General features: G+C 29.8%; 1 protein-coding gene across 1 annotated transcript in view; it reads left to right on the top strand.

Annotated features, from left to right (window-relative positions):
- The window catches only part of LOC140432302 (uncharacterized), an 803181-nt gene that overhangs the window by 282780 nt on the left and 507981 nt on the right, over positions 1-12420 (top strand). The gene's annotated exons all lie outside the window — the stretch shown is intronic.

Below are 12420 nucleotides of genomic sequence, written 5' to 3'. Positions count from 1 at the left end.
GTTTGGCCGGGATGTTACAGAAACACTCTTTTGACTTTTGGTCGAGCTTTCGGAATTCCTTTATTCCTTCTTCAAGACACTGTAATGGAAGAAAGTGTAAATATTTACAACATATCTCAAATTGTCATTACAACTTACTAGTCGTTGAGATTATCTGTGTAAAGCTACGACACTCAACATTGAAAACACACATATAAAATATAACATTTAAAATATTGGACAAAATACATTTTAAAATTTTGTTGAATAGTTAAAATTTTGTTTGTGACATCTTTTAATGGTGTGTTTTGACTGATACATAGAGAACAGAAAAAAAAACAAAACAAAAATAGTGTGGTTTAAAAGGTAATTAGGAGTTCTTGCTATTATATTAATGGAAATAATATTAAACCTGTCTTGATAGTATGCAACACGTTTTGTATACAGGTGTATTATGGTGTGTATATGTAAAAGTAAATCTTTATTTTATTTTTGATGTTTTGTCAGTAAGTAACAATAAATGTTGCTCAATTTATCTATGTCTGACTTTTTATTTATACAAGACGTATTAGATTTTATGAAACACATTTCCAAGAAAACACGTTTTGTATGGTTTTTTTCTTTTGCCAAAATACAGGAATCATCGAAATTAAATTCATGTTTTAAAGTTAATGCATGTTCTGTGAGCGCGCATGCGTTTATCTTTTTGGTTTTTATGTCGCTGCGATGTGATATTACTCTATTGTGAAAATTACGAGATGATTCTCCGATGTACACGTTTTCACAATTGGCACACGGTATAGAATAAACAACATTTTACATTACAACAAGTTACATTAAACTCAAAAACAGTCCAGTGTGCACCCTCCAACAAAAGGCGAATAAGCTGGTTTCGGATTTAGCTTCTTCCAAATCCATAACAATAGAAGTTGCAAAATCTTTGAAAATTTACAATGCAGTTGCACCCAGGTTTTATGCACTTCCTAAAGTTCACAAACCCACTCTTTCAATGAGGCCTATTGTCTCTTCCATTGATGCTCCGAATAGTAAACTTGCTAAACACCTTACAGATATCCTCACAATTTCGTACAACGAATCCAATGAATTCTATATTAGAGATTCTTTCACATTTAGTAAATTCATTCATAATGTTAAAGTTCCGAATAATTATATACTAATTAGTTTAGATGTTGTGTCACTATTTACAAACCTACCACTAGATGCTATTCTCAACAGCATCAAAAATAACTGGAACAGCATCTCTCTGCATACCAAGATCAGTTTAGATGATTTCATAAGAATTTTAACATTCATTTTTGACTCTAACATCTTTTTGTTTAATGGTAATTTTTTTAAACAAATTTTTGGCACTCCAATGGGCAGCAAAATATCCCCCATACTATGTAACTTTGTATTGGATGAACATATAAGAACATGTAAGGAGAAGATACCTTTTCACATACCTTTTATCAAACGATATGTTGATGATTTGATCTTATCTGTCCCTGAAAACAAAGTAACTGATGTTCTAAACACTTTTAACGCCCAGTGTGAACACTTAAAGTTTACGGTTGAGAGAGAAGCTGACAATATGATTCCGTTTTTAGACATGCTTATACATCGTGGCAGTGATGGCATGCTTAGGACGGAGTGGTATCGTAAACCTTGTTTTAGTAACCGTTACATAAACTTTTATTCTCAACATCCATCTAAGATGAAAACAAATCTGGTTTTGGCCCTTAAAACTAGGGTTATCAACTTATCACACATCGAGTTCAGGGACAAGGGACTAAAAAAGTTGAGATCTATACTACAAGAGAACTCCTATCCTACAGGGCTATTGAATAAACTCATTTTTGGTTCTCCTTTTCCTGTGCAATTTTCTGATAACCAAAATTTTCATAATAATGAGATGAATGAGGTCCGACAACTGACACAGACATTGACACAGAACACATCAGAGCTACCACAATCTAAAATAACGTATGGTTGCCTACCCTATATTCCAGTTCTCACACCTAAGCTATTGAACAATTTCAAATATGTTAGTGGCTTAAAAATTACAACTAAGAATGTGAAAACGGTATCGAAGTTGTACACAAAGACAAAGGATCCTTTCACAATATAGGAGTCGTCGAATGTTGTTTATTCTATACCGTGTGCCAATTGTGAAAACGTGTACATCGGAGAATCATCTCGTAATTTTCACAATAGAGTAATATCACATCGCAGCGACATAAAAACCAAAAAGATAAACGCATGCGCGCTCACAGAACATGCATTAACTTTAAAACATGAATTTAATTTCGATGATTCCTGTATTTTGGCAAAAGAAAAAAACCATACAAAACGTGTTTTCTTGGAAATGTGTTTCATAAAATCTAATACGTCTTGTATAAATAAAAAGTCAGACATAGATAAATTGAGCAACATTTATTGTTACTTACTGACAAAACATCAAAAATAAAATAAAGATTTACTTTTACATATACACACCATAATACACCTGTATACAAAACGTGTTGCATACTATCAAGACAGGTTTAATATTATTTCCATTAATATAATAGCAAGAACTCCTAATTACCTTTTAAACCACACTATTTTTGTTTTGTTTTTTTTTCTGTTCTCTATGGATCAGTCAAAACACACCATTAAAAGATGTCACAAACAAAATTTTAACTATTCAACAAAATTTTAAAATGTATTTTGTCCAATATTTTAAATGTTATATTTTATATGTGTGTTTTCAATGTTGAGTGTCGTAGCTTTACACAGATAATCTCAACGACTAGTAAGTTGTAATGACAATTTGAGATATGTTGTAAATATTTACACTTTCTTCCAATTACAGTGTCTTGAAGAAGGAATAAAGGAATTCCGAAAGCTCGAACAAAAGTCAAAAGAGTGTTTCTGTAACATCCCGGCCAAACCTACTGACTGCATCCCTAATAAACTGCTTTCTTTGTTTATATATATATATATATATATATATATATATATATATATATATATATATATATATATATATAATATATATATATATATATAAATATATATATATATATATATAAATATATATATATATATATACATATATATATATATATATATATATATATATATATATATATATATATATATATATATATATATATATATATATATATATATATATATAATGATCACATAGAATTATTCAAAAGTTTTTAATCTTGTGTCGTCAAGATTCTATATATCATTGCTTATTAATTTTTTATATATCACTTGATAACTAGAGTACCCATATTCTAAATAACAGTAAATTTGATTGAAGATGACTATTATGTTTTAATTATTACAAGCGTAATACTTATTTAAATAATCTCGGAGAATATTATTACTTACCAGAAAGTAAGAAAAAAAAATAAACTGATGTTTTTGCAGATTTGAGTCATGTCTCTTTTGGGTGATCCAGAAAGGAATTGATATCAACGTTTCGCAACACATTTATATGTGTTTAACACTTGATCGGGCTCGTGCGAACTTTAAGTCATCCTAAAAATATTTATTTATGTATGTTTTGTAATAAACACATCTCCTAAGCACAGAGGTAACACAATCCTAATAAACCGAGAAAATACCGCATTACAATGTTTGCTGTTACACCAAAATGATGCATCTAATTAAACAATATATTTAAAAATATTTTTCGTAAAAAAATTAAGAGAATACATTGCTGAGGGATTCTAACTATGAACCAATTCATAATTTTTGGCTAAACAATACATTAGATATCATCTTATAATAAAAGGTAATTTCTAGTATAAAATCTAGTATAAATTCTAATAATTAGAATAATCCTGTAAAAAGAGATTCAGATAATCTAGAGCTACTTGCTATAATACGACGAAAAGGGAAAGTTAATGCGATCGAGAAGTTACGTATGCTAACATATAATTATCACAAAAAACAGATCAGATCATTTAAGTCATTGTTACTTTTGCATAGTGAAAATATCAGGATATAACAAGAAAAACAAATGTAAGATAGAGTATCCTGGTTTACTGTCAGCTATACGCCCAGTGCCATATTCAGCCGAAATCCCTGTGCCAGTTTTTAATGAATTTCCTTCTTTGGAAGAAGCGGAATACGGATATGATGCAGATGAAAGCGACTCCAACGATAAAAATTTAGAAATTGAAGATGACTCCGTATGTAAGGAATGAGAATTGAAGATGACTCTGTATATATCTCCAATGAGAAAAACTTGCTCGAAAAGAGAGCCAAGGTATCCTATTTTTGAACACTAGAAAGGGCATTCTGCAATACTTTCAAAGTGATGGTGGATTTGTGTTTTGCCATAATGTAAATGGTTTAATGGAAGAATTAGGAATTTTTAACTATAACGCAACTGACTGGCGACTGTTTATAAATAGCTCAAAGTAGAGCTTGAACTGAGTTTTCCTCCACAATGTAAATTTATTTCCATTCAATTCCAATTGGCCATTCAGTTTGTTTGCATAAAGAATATGACGACATAAAGAAAGTCATAGATCTGTTGCAGTATCACATGCACCAATGGATCATTTATATTGACTTTAAAATGGTTTGCTTCCTTCTTGGCCAACAACGTTGATACACAGAGTATCCCTGCTTTTTGTGTATGTGAGACAGCAGAGCTCGTGTGCAACATTGGGTGCAGTCGAATTGGCGGCCAAGACCGGACCTGAGACCTGATGATCCAAACATTGTACATCAGGCACTTGTCGACAGAAATAATATTATATTTTTACCTCTGCATATAAAATTGGGTCCCATGAAGCAACTGTTAAAGCTGTTTTAAGTATCTCGTGTCGACATTTCCTAGCCTATCATTTGAAAAGATAAAGGCCGGTGTTTTTGATGGTCCACAGATTCGGCAACTTCTTGCAGATAAACATTTCGTGGTAACATTGTCAGAAATTGAAAAGAATGCGTGATTAAATACATGAGCATTAAATTTCGTCGACATTGTCCAACAACTCTTGGAGAGCTTCCAAAAGCTAGGTTGCAACATGAGCATTAAAGTGCATTTTTTACATAGCCACCTTGCTAATTTCCCGGACAATCTTGGCGCGATGAGTGATGAGCAGGGTAAGCGTTTCCATCAAGATTTGAAGATCATGAAAGCACGGTATCAAGGTAGTTAGGACGTACATATGATGGCTGTTGGAGCATCAAGCGCGAATGGACACAAACTGAACACTCCAGAAAAAGCTATAAACGAAAATTTTTGTCTTAATTTGTAAGTACTGTTCATTAATTAATCAATTTTATTTGTATGAACTCGATTTAACTTACATTAAATGTTTTGTAAACTGTATATTTGGTACGTTTTTATTTTATATTTCTTTATATGCATAATTTTTAAAGAGATCCTGTAGTTTAAGAAGTTGATGTGATAGACAAAATCTGAGGTTATTCTCAGATTCAGACGACAAAAGTTAGTGGAAAACAAGTGTCAGATCTAATTCAACAAAAAATGTGTTCCACAGTGATATTTATAAATATATGTAGTATATATATATATATATATATATATATATATATATATATATATATATATATATATAAAGGTAAAAAAAAAGAAATAATTAGACTTACTCACAATCAGTTTAATTTTACTACCTAAGACGACCGATTTCGCTTTCTAAAATTTGCAAAGCATCATTAGGTCGGTAGTACAAAGTAAATTAAATGCTGAAAATATAAAAAGCCCATATTGGCTGCTGTCTTACAAGGATATAGATCAAGAAGTTATAGATCAAAAAAAGTTTTAGTAATTATGCCAATATTACATGTCTGTGTTAATTAATATGCATAAATTGCATTAGTAGACAGAGTAACAACCCACAAATTGGTAAGAGAAAAAGTCTGTTGAATTGTGATACATTAGAAATAAACAAAATACTACTTACATTCCAGCACAAGAATTACTATATAGTGATTGGTGATTCATAGTTTAAACTATCCCTTATTACTGATAATGAGTGATCTTCGGTCAATGTTGTAACTGTCTAACAACTTAGGAGGAAGTGTCTTGAGGAGATGGGTGTTAACAGATAATGTAGGAGTAAGGTATATGTTATTGTTTGTTGAAAGAAAATGTGATGTTTTATATTATTTAAATTATTATAGTTACTTATATTTTTATTGAAGAGATATATTTTGAAATGTGTGTTATATTATTGAAATTTTTTATAAAGAAAAAGGACAGTTATATGACGATGAATGAAAGTACTTGTACTGTTTTGTGGGTGTGCAATTTCTTTGACTTGTAATTATAAACTTTTGATTGAAAGCATTTAATTTCTGCTAGGAAGGGAATTGTGATGTCAAATGTTAAAAATAATAAATTAAAACACAATTATGGACAAACAAGAAACAATTACAAGGACAAAACAAACATAAAATTTTAAAATAGGGATTTATAGGCACTACATTACTTGCTAGGAGAGGAAGTGGATTTTTTTTGTTGTCTACTAGTATTTTTAAAAGGTAAATTTGACAAGATAATGTAGGTTAAAGTGTGACAGTTCTTCTTCTATTTCTAAAGTTAACTAAGTTTTTGAAGCTAACAGACCTTAGTAGTTGAACAATTAAAAGAAATTGGAAATGTAAGCCAATGTATATAATATCGGCATACTTTTAACAATCACTTGCTGAATTAAATTTAACTTTAAAAATTTTTTAAGTATGACAGTCAAATTAATTGAAATAATTTTAATCTAACAAAATTTGAAAATTGTTAAGAACCAGAATTACAAAATAAATTTAAAATGAGCATTTTGTAATAGCTAATAATCTAAATGTGTAATAAAAATACAAATTTTTTTGAAAAAGATTTTGAAAACAATTATTGTCGGTGTGGACGAGCATTCTGCAATGGTATAATTTAAACATATTGATTTTAGTTTTATTATATTAATGTGTAAACCAGAGAAATAGATAAAATTGTTTATAGCAACAAATTCCAAAATTTATTAGTTAATTAATAATGAAGTTGGTAACTCTGGTATATGTCAATTGAAAGCCGGATATAGGTATGATGTATGAATGCCGGTAACTAGTATGCTATTTAAACGGTGTAACAGTAAATTTTAGTCTTATTTTAAGTTTATAATGTACCAGAGCAAGATGCAACGTCCACATCGGTATTTTTAAGTCTGTACAATAACTTACTGCAACACTTTAACAATATCAAATTTACAGTCAATTATAGTTATAAGTTAGTATCTCTATTCGACAACGTAAACTGTATGTAATTTAAGATTAAAATTAGTTGATTTCATTAGTAAGAATAGTCTGAACGATTCTCCAGTGTTGTCTTAGAATTTTAAAGCCACGTGTTGAATTTGATCAAGTTCTAATATAATGAGTATATTATATCATAAATATTAAAAGTCAGGTGGAATAAATTAGAAAATTTGTGGTAAATAAGTTGAGGTACCATACCAGTCAAATACTGATAGTTAATTTAGTTTAAGGAAAAGGAATTTTTTCAAGAAGACTATTGTGGAAGTAAGGGTGTCCGAATTTGAAATCATTCGTTGACGATTGGAATCATTCTTAAGATGAATTAGATGTATTGATTTATGTTATCACTATAGGTGAAGTTGTAAAATATATATATGGATTTTACATAATGTTGAAGTTACTTTTACCTACCACATGGTGATAATGGATGATAAATGACATCTGTGAAAACAAGAAAATAGGGAATCGATCAGATAAAATCAAAATGTATGTATATATATATATATATATATATATATATATATATATATATATATATATATATATATATATATATAATATATATACAAGGTGATCCAGAATTATGTACATTAATTTCTAGAGCTCATAGCACGTCCAAAAATAAGGGTACTTCTTTATGTATACTTTTTTATAAAACTAAATAATAAGGGAGATACAACCCTTTAAAGGGGTGAATTGAAATTCTTATTTTTTCAAATATCTTCCAAACGGTTTTGAATACAGAGTTCATATTTTGGGACTGATTATAAGACATTAGGATAATTAATTTCATGTCACCACCTACCACATCCTATATTAATACAGGGTAGTTTTGGAGGGTAAGTGGGGGTTATTGCGTCACATGTTTTTTTAATTTTTACATATTTAAAAAAAATTGTTTCCTTATACTTTTCTACGCAAAAAAGGTGCTCTTGTAATATTTCGATATATATCACCGTTTTCGATTTATTTAAACTCGAAGGTATACATGTATTTTATTGTAATCGTTACATTTCTTAATATTCATCAAGTATGCTTTGGAATTGAAACTTCTGTTAGCAACAACACTTTAATCTCAAGTAGTCTATGAATTGTTAGTGACGTTTATTAACAATTAAATTATTTTATCTACACTTTTATTGTACTCGACAGTGAAATTTGTTTAACACGTCTCTTTTGCTATATTTTTAAATTTGTTTGCCCGCAATATGGCACACTATTCAAATTCTGAGATGACAGACATACTTTTAGTATTAGGGGAATATTCGGGAAATGCTGCTGCCGCTGTAAGACGCTACAGAGAAAAGTATCCGAACAGAAATATTCCCAATGCCAGGACTTTTGTAAGTACTGAACGACGACTGAGAGAAACCGGTTGTCTTCAAAGAAGGAATACAGATGCTGGTCGTCGTAGATAAGCAAGAAATGTTCGCGTTGAACAGCAAATATTGGATGCTGTAATAAATGACCCCACAATAAGTACACACAGGTTAGGATTAAGAACGAATATTTCCCATCAAAGTGTTTTAAGAGTTCTGCATGAAGAGCAATTACATCCTTACCACTATCGACAAGTGCAGGAATTGTTACCTGACGATATGCCACTTAGAGTTGATTTTTGTGAAGTATTGCAAAATAAAGTTCAAACTACACCACATTTTTTAAGCAACATTCTGTTTACAGACAAGGCCACATTTACAAGACAAGGTATGTTCAATTCTAGAAATATGCACTTCTGGGCTGAAGAAAATCCAAGGGCTACAATGGAAACTGACTTCCAACACACGTTCAAGATAAACGTTTGGGCAGCTACTTTCGGAAATAGTTTCATAGGATACCACATCTTTCCAGGAAATTTAAATGGTAACATAAACATCTTAAATTACATACAGTTTACGTTGTCGAATAGAGATACTAACTTATAACTAGACTTCGGCAAATATGCAAATAAAAATGTAGAAAATATGCGCATAAATATGCACGTGTTTACCCGAAAATATGCAAATATTTTACAAAATATGCATACAAATAAATAAAAAAATCGTAAAATAGTAACAATTTTATTAAAAAAAAAAGTGTACATATCTAAATATTTCCTACTATTCATTCAGATTTACATTTATTTTAAGTAACTACATCATTTTTAAGTATGAATAAACTTATTTAGAATTATGGTAACAATAAATGACCAAGTGGTGTTCAAAATTTTCTAACAAAAACTTGTGGCTTCTGTCTGAGTACATATATATTTATATATGGAAAAACTTCGTTCAACATCAACTGATGCAACGGGAGCATTTTTCAAACTAACCAAAACATTTGGTTCTAAATTAATTGTTTCCGAAATATTTCCAGCTAGAACACTGACTACTTCAGAAAGAATATGGTAACCTTTATTTTTTTCCATAGTAGCTTCAAATTTTTTTAAAATATCTTTTCCAATATTACCTGTAACGTTCCGACAACATGACGCAAATTTTTTTATTAATGCTGTACTTTCGAACAATGACAGTTTTGGTGATTCTAACTGAGTAATTGTTTTTTGAACAAAACTAAAATTTGATTTTATAAATGAAAGTTCTTGTTGAAGCAAGTTACTCTGAAAAGTTTGTTTAGAATCCAAAAGAGATTGGGAACTTTCATCTGTTAACGTATCAATTATGTTCTTTATTTTAACAAAATGATCTGCATAAAAATTAGCTGCTTCTAACCATGTTCCCCATCGCGTTAAAATAGGTTGTGGTGGAAGAGGAATGTTAGATAGCATTTCTTTATAAAGTTGAATTCTTATAGGAGATTTAAGAAATACTTTTTTGACACTGGATATCATGGTATTTACAAGAGGAAACTTTTTTCGTATTTCCTCTGCAACTCTGTTTAATCCATGCGCTACACAAGTAACATGTATTAAATCTGGGAAAAATATTTTTAAATTTTGTCCTGCTTTCACCATATAAGGAGCAGCATCCGATAAAATAAGCAGTAATTTATTAGAAGGAATAGTTGTCGGAAGAAAAAAAGTTGCTAATGTTTCTTGTATAAAACGCGAAATTGTTAAAGCATTTGTTTTCTCAAGTTGCTGGCATGAAATAAGATGAGATTTTGGTAAGGTATCTTCTTTAAGAACACCAATCAATAAATGAGCAATATACTTTCCTGAGGAATCAGTGGTTTCGTCTACAGATATGTAAAAATAATTATCTGCAATTTCTTCCTTAATATTAATTAACACCGACGAGTATAGCCCGTTCACATTATTTCTTCTTAGAGACCGATCACTTGGAACATTAAGTTTGCAATATTTTTTTAGAAACGAACTAAAATTTACATTTGCTAATTTTGAAAGCGGTATGTTTGCAGACACTAATGCGCGACACAAGTCTTCATTAAAAGTTTCTTGCTCATCTAATTTTTTTGAAGTAGATTGGAAACATTTAGCCATTGAAGTTTGATGTTTTCCTTCTATTTTTCCTTTTTTTGCAATGTGTGAAGCAGTTCTCACATGTTGGTCTATCTGAAATTTCTTCTTCTATTGTACAATGGACAATTTTTTCTCACTAAAGGAAGCTATTTTTCATTTAAAAACAACCTACGAGTACTAAATTTCACGTAAATACGTTTATTGGTTTTAAAGTTATTGTTGTTATTAACTAAAAGAATTTAATTTTTTTAAATTTTAACACCCTGTATCTCGAAAAGTAAATAAGTTTGACCCCTCATTAACTATATCGTTTTGTTCAATTTTTCGAGAAGTATCTACAGTCAAACGTTGTAAGTGTCATTTGGAAACACCCAGTATGTATGAAATATTAGATATTTAATAGAAAATATTAGATACTTACAATTTTGCCACAGACTGAACAGTAGATTTTTCCCATATCCATAGACAGCTCTTTATAAGGTTTAATCCAAGTTGAAGCACTGGTTGTTTTAGGCATTATAAAATCACAATCTTCCTTTTTGTTACGCACAACGAGTGTTTACGCTTTGAATATCAAAACAAAAATGATTTACAAATCTGAGCATCAAATTAAAAATGTTTAGGTACCTAATTCAATAAACTGGGAGATTTTGGAAAATCCCTAAATTAGGAACAAAACTATTAGCCGTTTACCTGCTGTTAAGATACAATAAATTGTAGATAGATTTGGGGATTAGATCATAAAATGCAAATGAGCGAACCCTTAGCGATTATCCAATAACTGAATGCCTCAGTGACCGAGACTTTCTAAGAATGTTGAGGGCTACTTAAATTGATCTTCTTTGAAATTGTAAATGTTTTGTACCTGTAGAGATTACGTACTTAGATCATTTCTTGATTAAAATGACTACAAAATTTTATACAAGAATTTAAATAAATTGGTATGTTTAAAAATTTTCAAATACAGTATAAAAATCTGAACTTTTATGCACTTTATGCAAACTTTTATACAAATATGCCAAAATATGAAATATTTGCATAAAATATGCACAATATGCAAAATATGCAATATGCATATTTGCCGAAGTCTACTTATAACTATAATTGACTGTAAATTTGATATTGTTAAAGTGTTGCAGTAAGTTATTGTACAGACTTAAAAATACCGATGTGGACGTTGCATCTTGCTCTGGTACATTATAAACTTAAAATAAGACTAAAATTTACTGTTACACCGTTTAAATAGCATACTAGTTACCGGCATTCATACATTATACCTATATCCGGCTTTCAATTGACATATACCAGAGTTACCAACTTCATTATTAATTAACTAATAAATTTTGGAATTTGTTGCTATAAACAATTTTATCTACTTCTCTGGTTTACCCTGTATTAATATAGGATGTGGTAGGTGGTGACATGAAATTAATTATCCTAATGTCTTATAATCACTCCCAAAATATGAACTCCGTATTCAAAACCGTTTGGAAGATATTTGAAAAAATAAGAATTTCAATTCACCCCTTTAAAGGGTTGTATCTCCCTTATTATTCAGTTTTATAAAAAAGTGTATATAAAGAAGTACCCTTATTTTTGAATACTATGAGCTCTAGAAATTAATGTACATAATTCTGGACCACCTTGTATATATATATATATATATATATGACTAGCTAGTGTATTTCTATTTGTTTTGTTAGTTGTTTTACCTGTATCTTTACAATTTATTGTAAACACAA

This window comes from Diabrotica undecimpunctata, chromosome 1 (assembly GCF_040954645.1).
Source record: "Diabrotica undecimpunctata isolate CICGRU chromosome 1, icDiaUnde3, whole genome shotgun sequence".
NCBI classification, from domain to species: Eukaryota; Metazoa; Arthropoda; class Insecta; order Coleoptera; family Chrysomelidae; genus Diabrotica; species Diabrotica undecimpunctata.
Note: the sequence above shows the minus strand (reverse complement) of the source record. Positions and strands in the feature narration are given on the sequence as shown.